Below are 25,711 nucleotides of genomic sequence, written 5' to 3'. Positions count from 1 at the left end.
TTCAGCTGACCTTGAAATTCACAAACTCCAGGAGGGGAGGGGGTTGGGAGTGGGAGAGAGGAGCCAAGTGAAAGACGCTAAAAGGAAGCAGAAATAAAACAAGCTGGGGCTGCCCTGTGTCCCCCCCCCAAATTAAAACCAAATGAACATATCAAAGAGCACTTTTCCCAGTTATTTTGGCTCCAACACTCCTCAGCTTTAATCAAGTCCCTGGGAGAGAAAGCCTCAAGTGGCTGTAATTTCCTACCTGCCTTCTTCACCTGCACAGCTTGAGTCTGAATCTGGGAGTTATTTGGGCTGATTTTCTCCTAAAATGCACAAACTCAGCCACGATGCCTTCTCTCTAAGTCAGGCTTGGCTTCCCTAGGCCCCGACAGAGGACGTCTGCCAGCCTGAGCTCTCCAGGCCCTGCGGACGGGTCCATTCCCCTCTGGGGTATCTGCTCCAGAGAGGACCTCCAAGTAGGCCCTGGCTCTGGCTGACCAGCTCCCTCTGACAAACAGGACCTATTCACCATTGGTGGGGAATGAATACCAGGACTCGGGGATGCTGATTGACAACCGCTGTCTCCCACCCCATTGTGGTTCCAGAGCACAGAGGTAGGAGAGCACCTGGGACCGGTCTCTCAACCCAAGACCTAGCTCTCTTGCTCTCACCCCGTTCATTCCTTCCTGAGCCCTAGATGCCCCCTCAGCGGAACAAGAAGACTGGAAAATATCATGAGCAACACAGCTTCTCCTAACACAGTTACCATGTTACCATGTTAATAATAAATACAAATATAGCTCTCCACTTTGCAAAGATCCTTCATTCTGGCTTCACAAGAGCCTCCAAGGATAGGAACTGTTGAGGAGGCTGCTCAGAGAGGGGCGGTGGGCTAACCAAGGCCACACAGCTATTAGGCAGTAGAGCTGGGATGAGACTCAGGTTTGCCTGGCTCTGCTATCTCTGCCATTCCATGGTTCCACGATGCCTCTAAGGGCCTTTCCTGCTCTGGCATTCACACATCTACTCAAAGATTTTCACGAAGTTTGCTCCTGGGGAATCTCCCCTAGAGAAATTACAGTGTCTTGTGTTCTAGAGCAAGGCCTCAGAGTCCCAGAGCAGAGGGAAAGCAGATGAGTGAGAGGCAAGCAAGAGGCACCATGAGAGCGGCCAGGTGCCAAGCTCCCCCAACTCCACCTACCAAAAGGAGGGCTTTGAGCACCTAAAGCCTTTTGCATACCACTTGCTTTCCACACTCCATCTCACTCCACCCCCTACCAGCCTCTGAGATAGCAACCATTCCCATCTGACAGAGTCATTAGACAACCGTGATTGCTCACCACGTGTCAGGCACTGGCTGAGACAACCCAGGTTCAGAATTTGTGAGGTGCCCAAGGTCCCACTTCACGTTGAAGAACAATCCCAACATACCAATGTCATTTGTGGGTAGAACCCCACAAATGTTCCATTTTTTCCTTCTGGCCTTGACATTCCTCACCCAGAGGCTGCCTTTTTGACGGTGTGTTCTAGGAAGCATAGACTATGTACAAGGAATCCCAGATCTCCGCCCTCAATGGACTCCATGGGCAGCTGCTACTGGGCTGGCAGGTGGATGCAATCCTGCCATGCAGTGCAGAGGGATCCACAGCAGGTCTCCCTGCCTGTACAGCTGGCCAGAAACGGTGGCACAGCCCTGTAGGGCATGATATCTAGGCACTGGCAACTCCATAGACCAGCTCATAACCACAGCCTGGGGCCCCAGCCCTAGTCCAGCATCCCTACAGGCTGAGGCAAGAGCAGCAATGCCCCCCCCACCACCCCAGAGGAAAGATCTACAGGTCCTCCCCCACTCTATCCTCCCACCCCACCCTCAGGCAGCCCTGAGCTGTGGCCAGATGCAGCATCTTAGACCCTCTTCACAGAAGAGTCACACCAGGACAGTGTGTTGGCAAGACCTCCTAGCACACAGAGTCCTCACTTCTAAGCCCAAAGCGCTGCCACAGTCAACATGCAGCCCTTCCAGGAGTAAGAACACAGACTTTGGGGGCAGAATGGCTGGGCTCAGATCCTGCTCTGACCTTAACCTCTCTGAGAGTCAGTTTTCTGTAAAACAAGGATACTAACAGGTCAGGTGGGGCTGAGTCAGTCAGACTCAGAGAGAAGCCTGAGTACAACAGGCAAGGAAGGAAATCTTGACACCTGGGAAGGAATAGGGGCTAAGACGTGGAGGGTGGACCTGCCAATAAGGCATGGTACTGGCACACACTTGGAGCCCCATCAGCATTGGTAAGTGTCTAAGAGAGGTCCCAAGAGGTAAAGATGACACCAGGGAACGGAAAGGTGTGGGGCAGGCTACCAACACGCTTGAATTGAGCACCTACCCAAAACATATGAGAGGACCGGGGAGCTGGCAAACATGCAGCCAGCCAGCTCCATGGTGCCCCCAGCTCACGGGGGCCTCCCTGCCTCATACAGACACCCAAACTGCCCACAGGGCCCTGACCCCTTCCTTGAGGTTATTTCCAAGACCCCAAGGCGTGGTCTGGCTTCCAGTCAAGGAAGGCCCTTGACTTCTGCCTTCCTTGGCTAGCTCTGGGCTCTGGGTCACGGCACAGGTCCAGCAGGTGTCTCCATGTACTGGGGTCACCTCTGCCCAGTTCAAGGATAAACCCTTGCCGCCACCCTCCCAGGACACTTCTGTGAACTGCAGGCCCTGCTCTGGGGTAACACAGTCTTAAGGCAGTGTGAGGGGTGGAATGGAGGTGAGGACATGGTGGGGAAGAGAGATCCCGCTGATCATGAAACTCTTAGGGATCCAGGAGTCTCACACACTCAAGTGAGACTCTGCCGTCCCCTCCCACCATCAGGAGTGGAGACAGACAGGCCCCTCAAGCTGGCTGGACAGCCTGAGCCCACAGAGCCACGACACTGGAGACAACCCACAGGATATGGAAGCTACTTCTCCTGGGCTGTGAATCCTCCACACAGCACGGTCCCGAGCACAGCCATGCAGGAAATGCAACAGTCCTGCCCCAGGTTCAAGTTCAAAGCCCAGCACTGACCAGCTGTCAGGGAGGCCCTGGGCCACAGCCTCCTCACCTGTGAACCCGGAGGGAGGGATGCTCGGAGGAATGCGGAGTTGCAGGGAGCTTCTTGGTGGGCTCCCTAATTCTGCACTTGTGTCCTCTCAGAGTCTAGAGTCTTCCTGGGGGCAGAAAGCACTAGACCCCAACTATCACACTGAGTGATCCCAGAGCCAAGGTGGTGGGTGCCAAGTGTGGGGAGATTCTGGGGCAGGAAGGAAGCCTGTGTTTCCTTCTAAGATGAGATCCTGGGAGGGACAAGGTGGGTAGAGTGAGAAGCATCTCTGCCCCGTGCCCACCAGACATAGGCGGGCTGCTCTGACTAGATTCCCTCAGGGGAGAAAATGACCCCTGTCCCCTGGACCGCAGCAAACACCAGCCAAGACCGACTTCCCCAGCCTGCTAACCGTGGTGACCCGCCGCAGAGCAGGCACCCGCTGCCCGCAGCTCCCCTCATGCAGGCGCAGCTCCACAGCTGGACAGCTTCTTGACAGTTATTGGCAGGGTCCCCCCACTACCCGAGGATGAGCTGGGGGAGGGGAAGCAGGGAGAAAAGCCAATTTTGTTTCCCGGGGAGAAACGATCGTTGCTGACAGCTGTCCATAGGAAAGCAGAGGCGCGTGCCCACGTAATCTAAAGTCGAGCGGCCCAGGTCTCCCCTCAACCCAGAAATGAGCTTGTTAGAAGAGCCTGGATCCTGGCCGTTTCCCTTGACAGCTTCCTTCTCCTAATACACGCAGCAAATTGGCAACCTGTCCTCGGGCATTTGCATCCCGAGTCCCTGGAGGGAGATATCTCTATTATTCTGTTTTGGATAAAGGAGGCCGTTTGAGATGACAGGTAGCAAACGCCTCTTTAATAAACCATGCAAGCAGCCAGAGAGAGCCCGGCTGTGGAGAGGGACTTGACAAATAGGTAGATTTGCAACCCGGGAGCATTATCAGGGCCAGCCGGAGCAGTGAGCAAGGGAATGTTGGGGCTGCAAGATAAATCACCCCTTGTTATTCTGATTTAACCATCTCACTGCCGGAGCCCCTATCTGCCCGCTCCCAAAGGCAGACTCAGGATGCTTTTCTGGCTTTCTGGCCCAGGACTGCAAGCTGCTACTTGGTTCTCTGAGCTCATTGCCTGCATGGTGGGGCAGAACTTCCCGATCAGTTTGCACATCTTTCAGGAATGGTCCCTTCCCTTCCCCTCATTTCCATTCCAGTCTGTGTTGCTAGTTTTCTCCCCAATAATCCCAATTTTAAGAGAAATTAACACTTACTCAGCACTCACCATGCTTCTTCACCGTATTGCTCTAAGTCAGGGAAGCGTGTTTGCCTCTCTCGTTTCATTTCCTTTGATAGAACTATTTACTCTGTTGCACAGCTCCTCATCCACTTCTCTCGCCCTGCCCTCTGGCTTCTCCCCCATCCTAATCCAAGCCTCTAGCTTCACCCACTAGCCTCAATCCAATGGTGCTGAGCTTAAAAAGTTGGGTTGAGTGAGGTGCTAGCTAATGTGTAAGAGCCAGCTCTCACAGAAACTAAGTAAATAAAAATCTGATTTGTAGTGTTTGCCGATTTCTATGGTGCAAATGCTCACACTGGCTGGTTTTAAGCTTCCAACTGGATGCCACTGAACTCAGTTGGGAAGAAGTAGTCACAGCCAGCTGTGAGGCTCGGGGGAGCTGGCTCAGCACCCCCACTGATTCTGCTCCTCCACAGGCCCACCCCATTCCCCTCAGCCCAAGCAGAAATATGTCCATCCCTGAATTCAGAGAACACACACACACACACATGGTCTCTTCTCCCAGCCCCAGCCACACCACCCCTCACACAGCTCCTGAACTACAAGAAGGCTTTTCACCAGCACTGCACCAAGAACTCTTCACGGGGATGATTCAAACCAAGGCTCCATCATTTCTGAATCTGTGTGACTTTGGGTGCCCTCCATAACCATTCTGTGCCTTCATTTCCTCATCTATAACCAGGAATCCTAACTCATGGGGAATGTGAGGATTAAATGAGTCAACTCACCTTACAGTACCTGGCCCACAGCAGACACCCTGCTTGGTAATGTTGGCCGTCATCCTTCTCAGGACCACCCAACAAAGGCGTCCCTAGGGTAAACACGGCAGGACGCTTCCTCTTCCTCACCCAGGGACTTGCCACACTGCAGAGGGCTGCCCAGGCAGGACTGGAGAAGGTGGGCAGTCTGGTCCTTCATGCAGTCGCGGTTGAGCCCGGAGTAGCGCCGTGAACTTCTGCTCCCCTTCCTACCCCGCCAGCTCTCCTGACAAAGCTCCAGCGTAGCTGCGCTCCACCTCCGCATGGAGCCACATTGGAATCACCTGGAAGCTTGACCATTTATTTGAGCCAGGTTTCTTACCCACCCAGATTCTGATTTAACAAATCAGAGTTCTGACCCAACATCAGGATTTTTTTTTTTTTTTAATCTCTCCAGGTGATTCTCATGTGCAGCCAAGACTGAGAACCTCATGAAGACAGATAAGCAGGGCTACTCCCGAGGGTGAGTGCTCAGCTTTTATTGGAAGCAGGCTTGGCCTGAGTGCATCTGAATTCATCCTTCCTGGTGCCCAAACCAGCCCAGAGAATTCCTGTGGCTGGAGTGACCCATACAGACAATGTTATAGAAAGGATGCCAGCAACTAACGGGGCACAGAACTACAGGAGTGGGCAGGCTGTAAGGGCTCCCTAACTGAGAATGCCGTGTCTCCATGCAACACCCTGGGTCTGCCTCTAATGCCTGGAGTCTTTCCTGTTCCAAGATCCAGCAAGGCTGTGGTCATGTGAAAAGCATTCTTGGGGGTTGTGTGTGCACAGCCAACATGACTGCACACAAGGGCCTCGACCAAAGGCAGTACACACAATGTCTGGGTGGGTGGCCAGAACTCGAAGTGCCCCCTGGTTTTTAAAAAAAAAAAAAAAAGGACGGAGTGGGGGTGGATCGCTGTTTCCCAATGTGTTTCTACAGAAGGCTAGTTCTTTGGGCTATTCATCAGAGTTAGGGATGGAGATGCTGAGATCAGATAACATCTGAAGGAAGCTGGATTTAGACACAGCTAAATCCACCTCTCTACTGTAGGACTTCTTGGAGTCCTGGTGGAATAATGAGCACAGGGAATCTCCAAGAGAGGAGATAAGATGCAGTGCTTCCCAAACTTACTGAACCGTGGAACCTCTTTCCCCATACAGCATCTCTCAGGACAGTGATCCAAAACACGTGTTTGGCCAAGGCTCAGGAAGACCCCACACTAATAGGCCCCACCACGCCATCAGCCAGGAGGGAAGCCTGCCCGTCCCCGTCCTCACCGAAGAATGGTCACCAACAGGAGAAGCTGCTCTAGAAGCACGGGAGGAAGACGCTCAGCCCAGATCCACTCCAGATCCCACAAATAGGCTTGAGCAGGCTTGGGCAAAGCGTGGATTATGTAAATACGTATTTGGGGACTTTTTAAACACAGATTATTCACCCAATTAACTCTAATGGCCCCTCAGAGCTGAGAGAGAGTATTGTGTAAACACGTGGGGCTGAATGTGGCCTCAGCCCCAAGATTTCCTCAAAAGACGGGGTTTACGAGTCCCCCATAAGGGTTCCCCCTGGGCCCCAACTTGGCAGATAAGTTCATTGCCCGAAAGGGAATTCTTGCCTAAAAATCTGAAAAGGGTAAGAATAAAAAGAAGGATCTAGCCCCCTTTTAGCAAGTATGGAGCTCTCTGGGTACAGATTTTATATATATTTTCATTTGCCATAAAACATACCATTATATGACATAGAACATCTGGTAGCCTATGGTAGCCTAGCTCTTTCCCAATAATAGGAGAAATTGTAGATTTCTCTCCAGCAGCCACTTACGTTCACATATTCTAAATGTTTCCCACTGGATACAACACAGCCGGGAGGGCGGCCAAACCCAGGCCTGCCTCAGTGAGGCGGTGGGAGACCCACCCCAGTCAGTCCTGTTAAGAACAGGGAGGTTCGGCACACCAGTCCCAGCGGGGAGCCCCCAGGAGGGGCTGGGCCTCCTCCAAGAGATGAGCACAGGGTCGACCCCCCAACGCAGAGAGCCTTGGAGTCCAAGGGGGTGTGTCCATGGTCAAGTCTGCTGACCGATGGGGGAACAGGGGTAATTTTCTCACCTTAACCAGGAACAAGTCTTCTGAAATCCTCTTGGGCATAAAGGCCCATGGGAGAGACATGGAGTGTGAGGGCCCATCCCTGCTTCAGGGAGCTTACACATCCAAGGAAACAAGCTCATCTTTCCGTGGCCACCACCCTGCTCCCCACACATACATGCATCCCAGTGGAAGAGGTGGGAACCCAGGAGTCCTTGTTCCCTCTCCCCCACTGCCCAGGACCCAGCCTTCACCACACTGACGAGCCTCACCTCCAGGATCTCTCCATGGCCACAGCCCCTACCCCAACCAGCCATGCCTTTGTCTTGCCCTTCCTCACTGGTCTCCCAGCTTCCTCTGGTCCTTCTCTGTCCGTTTTTTGCTTTTGGGGATGCACAAGTGACCAAGACCCCAGCCTGGCATAGAACCCTTCCTACTGCTCTTAGGATAAATACCTTCACATAGTTCATTACTAACTGGGTCCCACTCACCCCATTACTCCCTCTGCCTAGAACTCTCTTCCCTCCTATCTTCTCCAAGTTACCTCTCACTCAGCCTCCTACATTCAGCAAGTGTTAGTCACTCAGTCGTGTTCAACTCTTTGTGACCCAGTGGACTGTAGCCCGCCAGGCTCCTCTGTTCATGGAATTCTCGAGGCAAGAATACCAGAGTGGGTTGTCATTCCCTTCTCCAGGCGATCTTCCTGACCCAGAGATCAAACCTAGGTCTCCTGCATTGCAGGCAGACTCCTTACTGTCTGAGCCACCAAGGAAGCCAAGCAGGAAGTCTGTCAGAGCAAATGTCATTTCCCCCAGGAGCCAAGTATGGGCTCTTACAACTCTTTGGTGGCCGATGACCAAACAAAAATTACTCCCAGTGCTGGGCACTTGGCACATGGTGGTGTTCAGTAACCATCTGAACAAAAGGGCTTCACCAAGACAAATAACCAGGAGGAGGAGGCATCTCCAGGCCGCACACTGAGAATGGTACGGAAGCAGGGAGAGAAGGGGCAGGCACCACCTCCCTCGATTCAGCTCTGCCAACAGCCCTGTGAGGTCAGTGCTATTGTTTGGTGAACAGGCCCAGGGAAGTAACATGCCAAGCCAGGAAGATAAAGGCAGGATTTGAATCCATATCTAGCTGACTCTGGGCTTCCCTAGCCTGCCAGTATAGGAGACATGGGCTCAATCCCTGGGTTGGTGAGATCCCCTGGAGAGGGAAATGGCAACCCACTCCAGTATTTTTGCCTGAGAGATCCCATGGACAGAGGAGCCTGGCGGGCTACAGTCCACAGGGTCTCAAAGAGTCGGACACGACGTAATGACTCAGCATGCATACACACTGCCTGACTCCATGCTCTCTCCTACATGTGTCTACTCAGGGCTCTATTTAGGATGCCTGGGGCTCATTCATCCTGACAGCGCAGGAGACCTGGCGGGTCCAAGCAGAGGAATCAACATAAGCAGAAGAATGGTGGTGCAAGGCAGCCAGTGTGTTTGGGAAATGTGAGAAGGGCAGCAGGGCTCGAGGAAGTTCTAGAGAACACAGAGGAGAGCCGCAGCAGTCTACAGAGCTGGGGGCGGAGGCCACCACATGCCAGCCCGAGGAGCCTGGGTGCTATCCTGGATGACAGAGAGCATGACCTTAACTTGTCACCCCCGCAGGAGACAGTCACCAGCTGCTTCAGTGTTGTAAGCAGGGGACCCCCACTCAGATCTTTCAGCAGGTCAGCATCACATCATTAGGCCCAATGCAAAATGAATAAACAAGTAAGCAAATGAACGGCAAGTACATTGTACTTCTCACTCAAGAAGGTGCCCTCAAATAGCATTCAGCATCCCTTTAGGGTCTAAAAAGGGGAAAATGTGTCCCATGCCCAGGACAGTCTTCTGAGAGCTCCTAGGACTGGCTAGGAGGACTATTTGGGCCCAAAGAGAGTGTTTGAGAATGAACTACATCCCACCACCTCATGCCAAACTCCTCACCCATCTCTTCTAGGAACCTCCCAGGTGGACGGCAGCGAAGGTTTCCTGCCGAGGCCTCACTGGGAGCGCCACTCCACACCTTCCCTGTCACCTGCTGCCCAAAGGCCCTTTTCCCCCTCACAGGGGAATAAAGCACTGCCAGCCTTTTAACCCCAGGTCTGCATTATCTCCCTAATCCCCACATCTCAGCATTTCTCTCCGGTGCACCTCCTACGGGGCTGAGCAAGCCCACTTCACGCCTTCGACTGGCCGCCAGCAAGCGCAGGCAAGCACCCACTGAGGCCTGAAAGCGTCTCCATTTGTGTTTACATTGGCTCATTCCAATCTACCAGGCAACCAACATTTCCTGAGGGCCTACTGTGTGCCAGACTCTGATGAGAGTACACAGCACTGTGAAATACAAGATTACTGCCTCAGCGGATCAACAAGATTTCATCTCATGAAAACACAGCCACACACGCTGTTAGGGAGAGTTCTATAGAAGAGTTGTCCCAGGGCAGTACAAGCTCCAGTCCCATGTGGATGACACAAAAGAACATTAGCCACATTCAGAAGAGGGAGAGAGCTGGGATTTGCATGAGGCTGGGGAGAGAAGACTGTACAGAAGAGTCAGGGAGGGATCTCCCCAGTGGTTCAGTGGTTAAGACTTCGCCTACCAATGCCAGGGCTGCAGGTTTGATCCCCGGCTGGGGAACTAAGATCCCACATGCCTTATGGTCAAAAAACCAAAACATATCAGAAGCAATATTGTAATACATTCAATAAAGATTTTTTAAGTGGTCCACATCAAAAAAATCTTTAGAAAAAAAAAAAAAGAGCCAGAGAAAGATTTGAGCTGAGCCTCACAGCTCAGCCAGAGTTTTGATACATGGAGAGAAAGGAGACATGAGTACCGCAGGGCAGGATGGGCAACGGCAAAAGCACTGAAGAGAGGATGGCCCAGGATCCCAGTGGAAAATCAGAACCCACAGACCCTGGACAAGAGACGCTGGGGCTTGGCCCTGACGGCACTGTGGGGACACGAGCACTCCAAAGACTAGCATGTATGTGTATGTATGTGCGTGTGTGCCCATGCATACACTGCATCTCTGGCCTAGGTGGTTACGCAATCTGAAGCCGAACCACTTCTCCCATGGGAAGCAGCCAGCAGGCAATACTTGGGGCACGGAAAGCACTACCAAGAGGTGCCAATCTCAACAGCGATGCTTATCACACTCTTGTACAATTCCCCTGGTGTCAGCCATAAAGATCGTAGGCTGGGAGAAGGCCACACACCATCCCACAACACTTCCATGGGGTTTAGCAAGACCTGCCCTCAGGGCCATCTCAGAGTCCAGGAGACCAGGCTGGGGTTTGACTTGACACCTTCCTACCACTGTCCCTGAGAGCCAAGTTCCAGCTGGGGTTCTTACTCAACAGACCTCATTGCAGGGTGTGGGTTTGGGAATATGCCCAAGATCCCCACAGCAGGGATTCCAGGAAAGTTCTGTCCCTTCTCTGGGCATCAGCTTCTTGATCTAAACCTGGCAGGGCTGGACCATGTAACTTCTTAGGAACCCTCTAGCCTACAGCTCTAAGACGCAGAAGAATCGTGTAATTCCCATCAGTTCAGCAATGCGCACCACCACACCCACCTTCTTCTACAAGGGAGACTGCCCATCAGCTGTGTCTGCAGTGGAATCTTTGTAACAGCTCGGAGACCGGGCATGGATAAGCCCATGAGCAGGCCAACAGGTCAGCTCTGTCATGACACTGGTTTGGGGATACAGAGTCGGTGAGCTGAGAGTCCCAGACTTGGCTCTTTCTAACCAGGGCTGGGTCTGAAGAGAGCCTCCACTCCCCAAGGCCTCCGCTTTCAATGATGTGAAGCGAGACAGTCACCTTCCAGCTGGTATTCTCTAAGCCACCTCTCCCACATGCCCCAGACGGTGTGGAGTGGGGTCACCAGAGCAGGACAGGGTGGTGGTAAGTGCCAGACTTACAGGCAAGCATTCCTGGGTCTGATTCCTGGCTAATCCACCTACTACCCTTTTGACCTTCTGCGACTCATCTACCCTGCAAGCCTTGGCTACACTAGGACCATTGTCCCTACACCCTGTAGGATGTCGGGAAAGACTGGAGATCAAGTATGTCAAGTACCTGAAGCACAGGAGGAACTCAATGAATGGTAGTTATTAACAAAAGTGCTTTTAAAACCAGAAATGCAGGGGCTTCCCTGGTGGCCCAGTGGTTAAGAATCTGCCCTGCAGTGCGGGGGACATGGGTTCGATCCCTGGTTGGGGAACTAAAACCCCATGTGCTGCAGAGCAACTAAGCTCACAGACCACAACTACTGAGCCAATGCACTACAACTGCAGAGCCTGCTCAGTACAACGGCAGACGCTGCAGAATGCAACACAGGCCCCATGTGCCACAGCCGGAACCAGAGGGAGCCAAATACATAAATACTCTAAAAATTAAAAATTTCAAAATGAATTAAGAAAAAAAACCATGAATGTGAGCAGACCAATGAAACAGGAGAAAAACTCATAAACAGACACAAGCACATATATGGAAATTCAGAATATGATGCAGGTAGCATCTCCACTTAGAGGAACCGAAGTGGATCATTCAATAAATAGTGTCAGATACAGACGGCTAACAAACACATGAAAAGATGCTCAATATCACTTATTATCAGAGCAATGCAAAGCAAAACCACAATGAGGTACCATTTGAAGCCAGTCAGAATGGCTGCGATCCAAAAGTCTACAAGCAATAATGCTGGAGAGGGTGTGGAGAAAAGGGAACCCTCTTATACTGTTGGTGGGAATGCAAATTAGTACAGCCACTATGGAGAACAGTGTGGAGATTCCTTAAAAAACTGGAAATGGAACTGCCTTATGATCGAGCAATCCCACTGCCGGGCATACACGCTGAGGAAACCAGAACTGAAAGAGACACGTGTACCCCATTGTTCATCGCAGCACTGTTTATAATAGCCAGGACATGGAAGCAACCTAGATGTCCATCAGCAGATGAATGGATAAAGAAAGCTGTGGTACATATACACAATGGAGTATTACTCAGCCATTAAAAAGAATACATTTGAATCAGTTCTAATGAGGTGGATGAAACTGGAGCCTATTATACAGAGTGAAGTAAGCCAGAAAGAAAAACACCAATACAGTATACTAACGCATATATATGGAATTTAGAAAGATGGTAACAACAACCCTGTAAGCGAGACAGCAAAAGAGACACAGATGTATAGAACAGTCTTTTGGACTCTGTGGGAGAGGGAACGGGGGGGATGATTTGGGAGAATGGCATTGAAACATGTATAATATCATATAAGAAACAAATCGCCAGTCCAGGTTCGATGCAGGATACAGGAAGCTTGAGGCTGGTGCACTGGGATGACCCAGAGGGATGGTATGGGGAGGGAGGTGGGAGGGGGGTTCAGGATGGGGAACACATGTACACCCGTGGTGGATGCATGTTGATGTATGGCAAAAACCCATACAATATTGTAAAATAAAAATAATAATAATAATAAAATTTTAAAAAATAGTGTCAGGACAACTGATGGCTAATTTTTGTTGGTGTAAGGGAAGGAATAGTTAAATCTATACATTTATCCCTAAACTATAATAAATTCTACTATAGATGGAACACAGATTCTGGCATAAATAATAAAACTTTGTAAGTTCTAGGAGAAAATATGGGCAAATAATCTGCCAAGGGAGAGGGATGCTTTCTAAGCATATTATTTGAAAAGTTAAAAGATATAAAAGAGAAAAGTTCAACCACACAGAAACCTAAAACTTCTAATTTAAAAAATATATGTGGTTAAATAAAATCTTTTCAAGACACAACAAAGTTACTTGACCACAAACTTTTACGAACTGGTCTACTGAGTTCCAGTTGCTGCACTTCAAACATTCAAAGAGCTCTCACTATTCAGTTCCTCAAAATGAGCCTCCAGTAGAAAAATGAGCAAAGCATATGAACAAGCAATCTGTAAAAGAAGCCATTAAAAAAAGAAAGAAAGATAGATAACCACTTGCAGCAACATGGATGGATCTGGAGACTGTCATACTAAATGAAGTAAACAAAGGCAAATATTATATGATACCACTTATACGTAGAATCTAAAAATACAAATCAACTTACTTACAAAACAGAAACATAGTCACAGACATAGAAAACAAACTTATGGTTACCAAAGGGGAAAGTGGAAAAAGATGGATAAACTCGGAGTAAGAGATTAACAGATATACACTACTATATATAAAATAGATAACCGGCAAGGACCCACTGTATAAACAGGGAACTATATTCAGTATTTCTTAATAACCTATAATGGAAAATAATCTGAAGCTGTGCACTTGAAATTAACACAATATTATAAATTCCTTGGAAGGAAAGTTATGACCAACCCAGATAGCATATTCAAAAGCAGAGACATTACTTTGCCAACAAAGGTCCGTCTAGTCAAGGCTATGGTTTTTCCAGTGGTCATGTATGGATGTGAAGGTTGGACCATAAAGAAAGCTGAGAGCCAAAGAATGGATGCTTTTGAACTGTGGTGTTGGAGAAGACTCTTGAGAGTCCCTTGGACTGCAAGGAGATCCAACCCGTCCATTCTGAAGGAGATCAGCCCTGGAATTTCTTTGGAAGGAATGATGCTAAAGCTGAAACTCCAGTACTTTGGCCACCTCATGCAAAGAGTTGACTCATTGGAAAAGACTCTGATGTTGGGAGGGATTGGGGGCAGGAGGAGAAGGGGACGGCAGAGGATGAGATGGCTGGATGGCATCACTGACTCGATGGACGTGAGTCTGAGTCAACTCCGAGAGTTGGTGATGGACAGGGAGGCCTGGTGTGCTGCGATTCATGGGGTCGCAAAGAGTTGGACACGACTGAGTGACTGATCTGATCTGATCTGATAAATCAATTAGCTAAATTTTTTTAAAAAAGAAATACAAAACAGCCGCTAAAAATCAAATGCAAATAGGCATAGTGTATAATTTTTTTTTTGCTTCCATAAAGGCAAAAAATAAAAACAGGACCAAAACCCATGTTGGCTGGGGTATATGGAAACACATTCTCATGCAGTGTAAGTGTTCTTTGAGGGGACCAATTTGACATTATGTACCAACATGATAAATGTTCATACTTGTTGGCCCTACAAAAACATTCCTCTAAAGATGTTCCCTGAATATTGTTTATAATAAAGAAAAAATTGGAAACAACCACCCAAACATACATGAAGGAAAAATTAAGTAAGTTATGATAACCATAGAATACTCTGTACCCATGTAAACCAGCCAGAGAGTTGGGAAGCTCCAGGCTGCTTGATCAAATGTCACAAGAGTGGCAGAAAGATGCAGTCTGGGAGGGGAGGGCATGGTTGAGCACGACCCTTGGAAAACAATGGAATGACTCCACTTTGCCCACTGTGTGAAGGACAAGGTGGTTGGGATAGGGTCCTGGGGACCAATTCAGAGAAGAGGTTCCATATATCCAGAAGGGATGACCTCCATGCTCTAGGATGGAGGGTAGGGGACCTGTGACTCACACCCTGGCCACCTCTCCTCCCCAGGGTGGGGAGGACAGAAGGCAGCTATACCTTGGCTTTCTCCAACATCTCAGGGAAGAAGCCACACCCCCATGTTGACAAGTAGGCACTGAGGGCCCAGCATCTGCGTGGAGATACAGTAGCTCAGGAGCCAGGCCAACACTTGGGCAGAGTTTTCAGTCCAGGACCAAATTCTGGCCCCACCACACACAAGGTCTACCTGTTAGACTGACCAAACCTGAGATCTACGGGCTGCCCGGGTCCAGGCTTTGGTTCAGGATCCCCCCTTGATGCACACAAGGACATGGGTCACAAGGAATCAGAACTGAGGGCCGCACGCAGGTCAGGGAAGAGGCAGCACAAGAAGTACCCAGGGTGCAGGAGGACCTGATCAGGAAGTTTGAAAGACCAGATAGACAGACTGGCCCAGAGGGTCTCAGGTCTTCTCTGAAGAAAGTCTTAACATAGAAATCTCTGCTCAAACAAAGGTTAAAATGGAACTGCAGGGAGAAAACACATGTGCCCTCCCCCAGGGAGCCAGCAACATGGGCAGGAAGGCTCGGTGGCCTAAGACCTACTGTGTGTCAGCTCTGGGCTTGCTCCTCTCTGAGAGGAGACCAGGAGGAGGCAGAGTCCTGCCCTCCAGAAGCACACAGGGGCCAGGTGCGGGAGAAGGGACTCCCCCATAGAAAGCCAGACGGGCGGGTGCTCACACCGGTCAGCTGGAGGCCACAGTGGTACCTGCAGTTGGTTCAGGAAGCTCTGAAGGTCCAATCAAGGAAACAGGCAAAGTCAACCTTGGAGTCCAAGGACCAAGCACCCACGGGACAAGCCCAAGAAGGGGTCCCTGGCCAAGAGGTGGCTGAGTCTGTTCTGACCAGAACAGGAGTGGTGATGACAGTGTGTGTGAGAGGGATCAGGGACAGACCTGGGGAGCCTCCGAGAACTCAAGGAAATAATTGTTCAGTAATTTTGCTTTGCTGGGTGAAAGCCAGGGCTGGGATGTGACGGGTCACTCAGCCCCACGCTCCCGCAGAGCCTGCGCACCTTCCCTCCCTCCCCAGGAGGCGGGACCAGGTATTCCAGGAGCAGGGGGTGCTGGGCTCTCAGCAAACAGGAGGGAAGGAGCTCACAGGATTCCCCCAGGCAGAGGAGGAGGAGGCTGCAGGTGCAGTGGGGGGGGGGGGGGTGGGCCACCTCTGAAGAGCTTCCCCCAGGCCTGGCCTGACTTTGGCCAGGGGAGGTCAGAGGATGAATGAGAGGAAGCAGAAGAGGCTTTATCCAGAGAGATCACAGGGGTAGAAGAGAGATGGTGAGGCCAGACCCAGGCAGGGACCATGACCATGGAGAGGAGATGAAGAATCAAGAAATACTTTAGAAGCAGAATGGATGGCAGCATCCTCTACCCAGGCTGGAAACCTGGACCTTTTTTTGTCTCTTTCTCACACCCTTGCCCTAATTAATCCCCACGAGGGTGCTGGCCTTGGCAAGGGGTTGTGGACAAAGACGTCAGCTGGAGTGTGGGGTGGGGGAGTGCTAGCTCTCGGGCAGGACACACACTGAAATGTTTGTCATGTCCTGGACTGTGACCTCCTCAGTGCCACATGCCCTGACTGAGTGCCAAGCATGCGGTGGCATACAGTAGGAGCTCCGCCTGCCTTGTTCCTGTCAAGAATGGCAGTCGGGGCAAAGAGGGCATCCAGCGAGAGAACTGGGCGTCATCAGCAAACAACAGCAGGACCAAGGTTTCTGAGCGCTGACCTGCTGTTGGGCACTGTTTTAGAAGTTTTCCGGGATTAACTCAACTAGTCCTCTTAACTACCCAAGAAGTAAGCACTACAATCATCTCCAGTTGACACGTGAGGAAACTGTCTCAGAGAAGTTGAGCAACCTACTAAAGTCACACAGCTTGGAAGTTGTAGGGCCAAGACTGGACCCAGGCAGACTGGCCCCTCTGAACTGCTGTGCTATGGAAATCAGGCCAAGAGGAGATGGAAGAGTGCACAGAGGGAGCAAAGGAAAGGACCAAGGACAGAGCCCCAGGCACTAGCCATGAACCGAGAGCAGCCAGAGGAGCAAGGCCACCAGCAGGAGGAAGTGCGGAGCATTGCCTCGCAGGATGAGTGCTCAGGATGTGTCTGAGTGAGTCAAATGAACGAATGGATGAGTGAAGGCTAAGGAATGGAGCTGACGAAGACACCATGAAGCAGACGGCTGCAGGAAAGACAGTGGGTGCCCCAGTGCAGAGAGGCCAAGAGGGCCCCAGATTTAGAATTTACCCTGGAGATGGCTGGGCCACAGAAGACCTCAGTCTTCTCTGCCTGCCTGAAAAACGCTTTCTCTCCATGCACAGGGATTCTGTCCCTATGCCAGGGTCTTTCAAGTGTAGAAAGAATTTGTTCCCCCAAACAGTTCACAGCTATTTCTAAGGTTCCCCCTGCAAGATGTTACCTATTTATAACCAGAAATCACTCCATAACCACACTGGACAAAGAAAAGTGGCAATTCCATATTGTCTTTGATTTTGTTTTAAATCAGAATTACTCAGAATTGCATCCTTGACCACATCCAAGTTACTCCTTTTCCCCATATATGGCCAGATCTACTGATTGCCAGGACAAGCCGTGTTTTCCTTATTAAGCAATACACAAAGTTAGCAAACAGAGCCTGCTCAGTGCCCCACATCCCAATCCCAACCATCATCGCTGGAGCACAGGCCTGACCAGGCTAAGAGCATTGAGGAGCCCCAGCAGCAGGGGGCCCCAGACCAGAACACTGGACAGGGTGGCTGGGCAGCCAGTCACAGCCTAACCACCGCTGACCCAAGCTCTGGGCATCAACAACAGTGCCAGACTCTGAAAACACTCATGCTGAATCCTGATAGCAAAGCCTAAGGTGCGTGTATTATCATCCCCATCTTACAGAGGAGCAGAGAGAGGTCACACAGTCTGTTCAAGGTCATCCAGCTGAGACGGCAGAGGTGGAGAGGACCCATTTCTGTCTGATTTCATAGCCCATCTTCCTTTTAGTTCCCCATGGGTCATATCTCCTCTCGAGGCCTTGGTTTACCCATCTGTAAAGTGAGGTGACCGATGCAACAATTTCTTCACCTCCTCCAACACTCACTGTCAGCACATGTTCTGTTACAGGGCATCATAACCTTCCAACTTGCCCTTTGGTCAAGGTCCAGACTAAAGGGCCTTGCTGAAGGGTGTGGGTATATGGAGCGCAGCCTGCCACAGGGTCCTGAGGCAGCAGCCTGGGGCCTCTGCCACCATCTGGACTCAGGAGAGTCTCACTGCTCCTGTTCAGTCCTCTTGGCGCCAAGAATCTTCCCAACCCTTCAAGGCCTCCCCGTCCAGGAGCCACTGCGCCCTGCAGAGCCCAGGCCATGTCCAAAGCCTGCTACCTGGGCCTCACAAGCCTGCCTTTGAGTCCCAGGGCTCAGGGACTTGACACCTAGAACTCATAAAGCTGAAGGAATGACTGTGGGATTGGATGGTCAGGTCGGAAATCTCCCTCCACCCAAGTGGATGGGCCTGGTGTGGCCCTAAAACAGAGGAGACCCGCATCCCAGTAGGCATCCTTAGAAACTACGAGACTGGGGCTGCCTTCTCTCGGGGTCACAGCTCCTCCTGGGGACCTCCTGGGTAGACAACTGTCTAAACCTGTGGGCTGCCAGGCTCCAGACCAGGCTTCCTGATGCAAATCTCGGGGGTGGGCCTCCAATCTGCACACTTCACCAGCACCCAGGACTTTACAAAGGCATCACTGTCCTAGGACAAGACCTGCTGGTTTCGCCCCTGGCCTTCCCCTTCATATCTCCCCACCTCCTGCCCCTTCCTCCTCTATATATGTGAGCCCAAAACACACAACCCTCATAAAATGAGGGGCTCCCATAAAATGCCACACAATTGTTAACTTTTCCTTTGTAAGTGGCATTTTTTTAGTGTCTTTTGCATTAATCTGACAATAATAAACATGAAAATCAAGCTGCACTTCAAGATGCTTCTCATACTTCCAGAAACTACAACATCTTAATCCACATGGGGATAAAAAGTGAAACTCTGTAGCTCCCACCTTCTTGAGGACCCACTTTCTTTACCTTGCCTTCTGGTTCTGCAGGAATTACTATCAGTGGACCAGTTCAATGAATCAATTAAATATCAGTTAAGTGACTACACGAATGAATAACCTAACCTTTAAGAAGCCGGTCTCAAGCAGTTGATCTGTTTCACATTGGTAAAATTTTTAAAAGATTAGCAAATGTTCCAAGCAATGACTGTTACTCTTGGATCGCAGAAGTGTTTTAATCCGTGATGACAGTTTGTCTTGTATCATAAATCTGACATCCCTTTTCTAACCAGGCATTAACTGGATGCCGTGGTTTTCTAAAGACACCTCATCTCACCCTGCAACCAGATACCCCAGACCCACTACAGTTCAAAACCTTTTCCTAGAGGTCAGCTCCTGGGTCCCATCACCACCCACATTACCTCAAGCACCCTGTTTTCTTTCTTGTTTTGAGTTAGAACAAAGTGTTTATCATTTTAATTGGTAGCATGTATTTCTGTAAAATTTTCAAATGATACAAGTGTCTGAAGTAAAACAGGAAAGCCTGACCCCAGCCTGAGAAGATGGGGTGACATCCTCCCCTCTTCTTGGGAGACCCCATGGTCTGCAACCTTCTGCTGGCTCCTTTGAAGTCACTAGGAGTCACTGAAGCTCCCATAAGCTCATTCCTCTGTGATTCCTGAGACCCAGGCAGGGGTCACCAGGTGCTGGGGGCCCCTAGTGCCACTCTCCTCAACATCCCTCGCCCCCCACAGTCACTTCTCTCTACCCCAAATCATCTTCATTATGGTGCCTGATCACCTTTAATTTTTTATGTTGACTTATCAAAATTAGCAACACACCTCACTGCTCAACACCAGCAAGCGTTCTCCATCCCCATATCCATTGTCATAAAACACAGACTGTGCCCATTTTTCCAGACACAGTCTCCTATCTCACTTCCATGCATCAGCTTAATACCCTACTCCCTCTACCAGCCCCTATTCTCCTGTCTTCCTTTTTTATAATTCTTTTCATGCAGATCATTTTTAAAGTCTTTATTGAATTTGTTACAATACTGTTTCTGTTTTCTGTGGGGTTTTTCTTGTTTGTTTGTTTGTTTTCTGGCTCCAAGGCATGTGGGATCTTAGCTCCCCAACAAGGAGTCAAACCCACACCCCACCCCTGCATTAGAAAGCAAAGTCTTAACCACTGCACCACCAGGGAAGTCCCTCTCCTCTCTCTTTAAATTTCCTCAAGACGGTCCCACCTGGAAGTCTTCTCTACCTCAACTTTGCAGGACTAAATCCCTTCCTCATATGCCATGACTCAACCCATAGGTTCCCTCCTCTGTGAAGCCCTGCCTGATTCTCCCCGCTAGAGGCCATGGTTGACAGATCCCTTTCTGACCCGCATAAGACCTTGAGTAGCCATTCCTCCTGTATCTCCACTCTGCAGGTAGACCAAGAACCTTATGTGAACAGAGATTATGTCTTAGGCGCTTGACTCCTCCACAGACCCTGGCAGCAACAAGGATATACTAGACTCACAAATAAACAAACAACTAAAGGACACTGTGGGGACGGATGAAGCATGAAGTTGGTTGAACTGTAAGATACAAGCAGCTGAGGGACATTGGGAAAGATGCAAAACGTGTAGGTGCTAAAAATCACAATTCCAATGGAAGATGGAAAGGCTCAAGCTTTCAAGACGCATGTCCTGAGAAACATCATCATAGGCAAGAGCAGCAGTCCAAGCAAAGTTGGAGACAAGAAGCAGCAGAAAATGAAGATGGGGAGCAAGGCCAGGTCAGATTCAGAGGGACCTAAGCCCAGGAAAGAAGTTCAAAGTCAGATGACTGACAATTCAGAGCCACCGAATTGGACACTGGGACAATGACCTATGGGTTGAATTGAAGAAGAAAACATCTCGCCTCTTACATTAGCTCAAGACTTTCTCTCTGCCTGAAACGACTTTCTCTATCTCAGGATCAGATCTTCCCATCCTCTAGGTTCACAAGCCACCTTCTCCATGAAACCGGGGGCTGAAAATCAAAACACAAAATCTCACCATCAGAAGAATCCAAATATCAGGAAAAGTATCTGATCTCTAATGGAGATTCCCTGGCTTTTCTAAGTTTGAAAAGATAATGTTATTCAATTTAACTCAACAATATTTGCCAACATGCAGCATGTGACAGATAGTGGTCCCCCACAACTCCAGGATACAGAGTCCGGCCAAATGAACACATATCTGCACTTATTAACACGAAGTGTGGGTGCATAAAATAAGAAGGGGAGTAAGAGACTTCCTTATGAAATGATAAACAGTCAAGATCAAAAGGACTCAATTCACATTAATTTATATTTATTCACTCGAGAAACATATGAATACACACTATATGCCAGGCATTGAATGACCAGAAATTGGCCGTGCAGAGGGGAGTGAGATGGAGGGATGGGAACACTCTGGGTAAAAGTCAAAGATAAGACTCACAGGATCAGGTCCAGCTGCCAGGGAGGGTCGGCCAGATCAGAGAAGGTAGGGAGATTTGTGAAATGGTGAAGGCTTGAACTAGAGCAGCTGGCAGTGACTCAGGGGACAGCAGTGGACACACTGCAGAGTCTATAGACCCGGGTGATGGACGCCTACAGAGGAAACCACAAACATCCTAAGCAAACTTGACCCTGGGGCTGGATTTCCTGGAACAGCCATGCCCGTGCATCTGGCCCCACTAGCTACCTGGCCAAGTCAGGAGCTGTGGCTGGTTGCAGAAGGCCACAGACCAAGATTATGAACCACTCTATGGTGCCCTCTTTGGGCTGGGTCCTCACCATCAACGTGGACTCTCCCAGTTGTCACCACTGAAGATCAGGACAAGATGAGTCTAAGATCTTAGTCCTGAGCCCCATCCAAGAGACTCAGCAGAACATGTTATCCCAGTGTCACATGGCCAGTTTCTGTACCTCTGAATACAAAATGCATGCGTTCCCAACCAAAAGCAGAAGCCAAGACCAGATAGCCCACAGAATGGCAAGGAGGAGGAGGTGGTGGGGGCCAGGAGGGGACAGCTAAGTTGGTAGACACCCTAGAAGGCCCAAATAGCTTCAACTGTACCTAAATAGCGTAAACTGGATTTGGCATGTACTGAATTTCAGTTTGTACTCGAAGATGCTAGTCCCCCAAGAACACGAATAATTAGGCAACCCACAGGCTGGTGGTCAGAGCAAAAAGTGAGTCTATTCCATGACCAGTCTAGGAGGCAGAGCGTAGGGAATGACACAACTCTTCTTCCATCAGCCAACGCCCAGAGGCTCCAGGATCAGCCCAGATGAGCCTAACCCCACACAGCAAAATTCACCTTCCTGGGACAAGTTCTTCTTTGAAACTTTGTGTTCCCCTCTCCTCTACCCCCAGCCCACTTCTTCCTAATGTGTATGTAAAAGACCCCACTACACAGAGGTACACAGACACATCCCAAGTAGACATCAGTGAGCTATGGCTACACCCCGGTCAGGACCACCCTTTCCCCAGGCTGGGCTGGTCTGGGGCACCTTGAGAGTGACAGCCTAGGGGCAGAACCAGAGACGAGCAGGCCCACAAGGGTGGACCCCACTCCACTAGCCCCAGATTCCCCCATCCAAAGGCCCACCGGTGGCCCTCAGGAGCCTCCAACACAGCTCACCCCAATAGAACTCATTTCTCCTTCGCACCTGCTCCTCCGCCAGCATCGCCAGCTCCGCGGATGGCTCCTCCTTGCCCAGTTTCCCCAGCAAGAAGCACCAGGTCCCTCACCTCTGCTTCTTCTCCCTCCCCCTCAGCATCCATTCCATCCACAAGTCCTGCCGATTCAGCCTCCAGTCCTGTCCCTCCCCCTGCTGCCTCTGCCTCTCACCAGGTAGACCGCAACAGCCGCTTCCTAACTGGTCCTGCCTTCCAGACCCTTCTCCTGCCCTGCAGCGACCAGGGTGACCTGAAAATGCAGATCTGCCCAAATGTCCTTCCACGTGCGACTCCGTGCCACTCCCCAGTTCTCCCCCCTCCCCCCACCGCTCCCAGTGCCCACCCTTCTCCTGACCCCTCCCTCAGGCTCTCTTCCTGCCATTCCAGAAGTGCACACGTCCCTCCTCACCAGCCCTAGGCATGTGCCTTTCCCCTACCTTGATCACACTTCCTGGGCCCTCTGCCTGACTTGCCATCTGCATCCTTCAGGGCTGATTTGTGCAGGAAGCCTTGCCAAGCCAGCACTGCTCCAATGCAAGCCCTGTGTGTTCCCATGGCCCTGAGGTGCCCGTTTCCTTGTCTCCTCCATCTCCTCCCTGCACCACGCCCCCTCAGATGCCCTGTCATCCCAGAAAAGTCTATTGGACTGTGTAACACTAGACTATCACCACGAGAGCGTGACTGAGTCTGTCCTGCCCCTTGCTGCCACCCAGTGCCTAGAAGATGGTGGGGAGCTCCATGTGGGCTGAACCAGTAAAGGAAGGAAGTGGAGGCAAACAAGTGGCCAAGGCCCATCTCCTGTGTATAGGGGCTGCACTTTAATGGACATGGGCATTCCACCTGGGACCTGGCTGTCAGGGGAAGACATCCCATCTGGAGAACCACAGGGCTGCTGCAGCAAAAGGGAGGGGCAGTGCCCAGGGACAGGAATGTCCTTCAGCTGGCCCACCCCAGAGGACTGAGCACGCGTACTAACCTTCATCCATGAGGAATATCTCCCACACGGAGGGCAGTCCCTTCCGAACCCTCCCACACACATGGCCTTGCCCCACATCAGGCTAGGCAGGAGGGCCAAGCCCCTCTGTGGAGGGTGAGTGCTTCATGGTTAGCCCCCAACCCCATGCCAGCCAGACCTGGCCTTCAGGCCTGCCTTGGGCTTCGCACCCTGGGTCTCTGGACTCCCCCTGCTCCCTGGGTTCCACGCAAATTCTTGAGTTCTGAGTGATCCCTGAGTCTGTCAGGACACAGGTCAGTGAAGGGGACTGAGAGAAAACAAGTCTCACACTCAACCCCCCATCTAGACTTCAGGGCCCTGCCCCAGAGCCTCCACACCTTGAGTGGACCTCCAGCGACTAGGGGCCACCCCGCACAAGCCCCAAGACTCGGGGTGGGCTGGAGGGGAACGGACAGCCCAACAGTCGAGGGGCAAGCTGCCAGCTCCCGTTGCCACGGTGTTGTTAAAAGCCAACTGTCTCCCAGGGAGGTGGTTACACGGGTGTTTGCTTTATAATAATTTGTTAAACTGAACATTTTCTATATGTGTTATATTTCACAATTTTTTTAAGGTTGAAAAAGAAAAGAAAAGGTAACCGTCTTTGTGGAATGTAAACCCTGGTAAATGCCAAACCTCAGGCTGGTGCCAGAATCATCACCCAGGACTTGACTGCTAATGGGGCCCTGCACAGAGCTGTCCCTTAAGTCAAGCAGCCCAGAGGACCACTCCGTCCCTAGGAGCTGTCAGTGGCAGGCTTGTGCTGAGGTGGGGAAAAGGCTGGGCCCATTTCCAATTACGTACTTTTGTGGGGGAGAGGGGGGAACCTGGGGAGGGCACACCCTGCTCTCGGGACCACCCCCTCGCCAGCTCTGTGCCTCTCTCCCACTGCCACACAGCCTGCAGACCTCCAGACCCCAGGACACATGACACCCAGGGAGTAAAAACAGGATTGAACTGAGGTCCGAGGACGCCCTTCAGAAGAGAGAATAAAGCACCACACAGAAAGCAAACAGTTCACACGACGGCCATGACACACGAGAGAGGCTCAGCCTTACTATTCGAAGAAATGCACAGCAACACAGCGGTGAGATCGCCTTTTTGCCCAACCTACTGGCAGCAATTCAAAGAGTGATAAGACAGGAGTGGGAAAGGGCTGGCTGAAAGCCCTGATAACCCACTTTGAGACGCACAGATCCCCTCTCCAACTCCCTGAAGCCAGGTGACCACACTCTCCTTGCTGACAGAGACAGGGGGAGTCTATTCTGTAAAGACTTTGGCAAAGGGACTTTGGTTTAGGGACACCAAGTACAGCTGAGAACAGGGCTGCTATACCAGAAACAGAGGAATTTAGTGACAGTTGACACCCTGAATGTTGGGACCCCTTGCCTTCTCCCCCGATAAGATTCCCAGAATGCTGGTAGCCTGGCAGATGTCCTCAAAGCTGCAGAATGGAGGAGACGTCCCTGGGTCATCTCTCTAGCTCTAAAGAAGAGTCAGAAGTTCTACAAAACAACTGCTTTTTTGTGAACAACACATACACAAAGCTTCTAACCAGCTTTTTAGTGAGTATGAGTGGACAAGCAAAGATTATGAGACATTAGAGGAAATCTCTGCAATCAAAGATAGAGGATAAAATAAACAGAATAAAAAAGCAACCTGGAAGAAAGAGATATGCAAGGTGAGCAAAATTTGAAAGAATAATAGTTAATGTAATAAGAAATGATGCTTTCATGAAAACAGAATAGGATACAACAAAGCAATAACATGCAGAGAACCAAAGAGTTCTTAGAAATTATGACAGCAGAAATGAAAAACTCAGTAGAAAGGATGAAAGATATTGTTGAGAGAATCTCCCATAAAGAACAGTAAAAAGAAAATTAAAGGGTTATGCTAAGAGATTCAGCATCTAAATAATCAGATATATCAGTTATTACCACAATAATGCTAAATAATAAACAATTACAATACCTCAGTAGCACACAAGAATAAGCAATTATTGCTCACATATTTGGAGTGGTTGCTGATCTTGGCTGAGGATTGGCTCTGATTCATGTGTCTCTCATCTTCCTCCTGGAACCACTGGTTAACCTGGGCATGTTTTTCTCATGGTGATGGTAGCAAGCAAAAGCAAGCAAGCTCACTCACACCTGTGGCTTTCAGTCCTTTGCCTGTATCGTGATCATCCTCAACCCACTGGCCCAAAG

At 50.4% G+C, this 25,711-nt stretch overlaps 1 protein-coding gene across 4 annotated transcripts in view; it reads right to left on the bottom strand.

The window, feature by feature from the left end:
* LOC133251295 (uncharacterized) overlaps positions 1 to 22,790 on the bottom strand; it is a 293,640-nt gene extending 270,850 nt beyond the window's left edge. Inside the window, exon 1 of one of the 4 annotated variants that reach the window (XR_009737567.1) lies at positions 22,686 to 22,790. The gene's annotated coding sequence lies outside the window, so the exon portion shown is untranslated. Of the gene's footprint in view, positions 1 to 4,335; positions 4,594 to 5,089; positions 5,459 to 22,685 lie in introns of those variants that run through there. The other 3 variants (XR_009737566.1, XR_009737568.1, XR_009737571.1) reach the window with 3 other exon arrangements.
* Positions 22,791 to 25,711: the final 2,921 nt, after the last annotated feature.

The sequence above is a fragment of the Bos javanicus genome, chromosome 7 (genome assembly GCF_032452875.1).
Source record: "Bos javanicus breed banteng chromosome 7, ARS-OSU_banteng_1.0, whole genome shotgun sequence".
In the NCBI taxonomy this organism is placed as follows: domain Eukaryota; kingdom Metazoa; phylum Chordata; class Mammalia; order Artiodactyla; family Bovidae; genus Bos; species Bos javanicus.
Note: the sequence above shows the minus strand (reverse complement) of the source record. Positions and strands in the feature narration are given on the sequence as shown.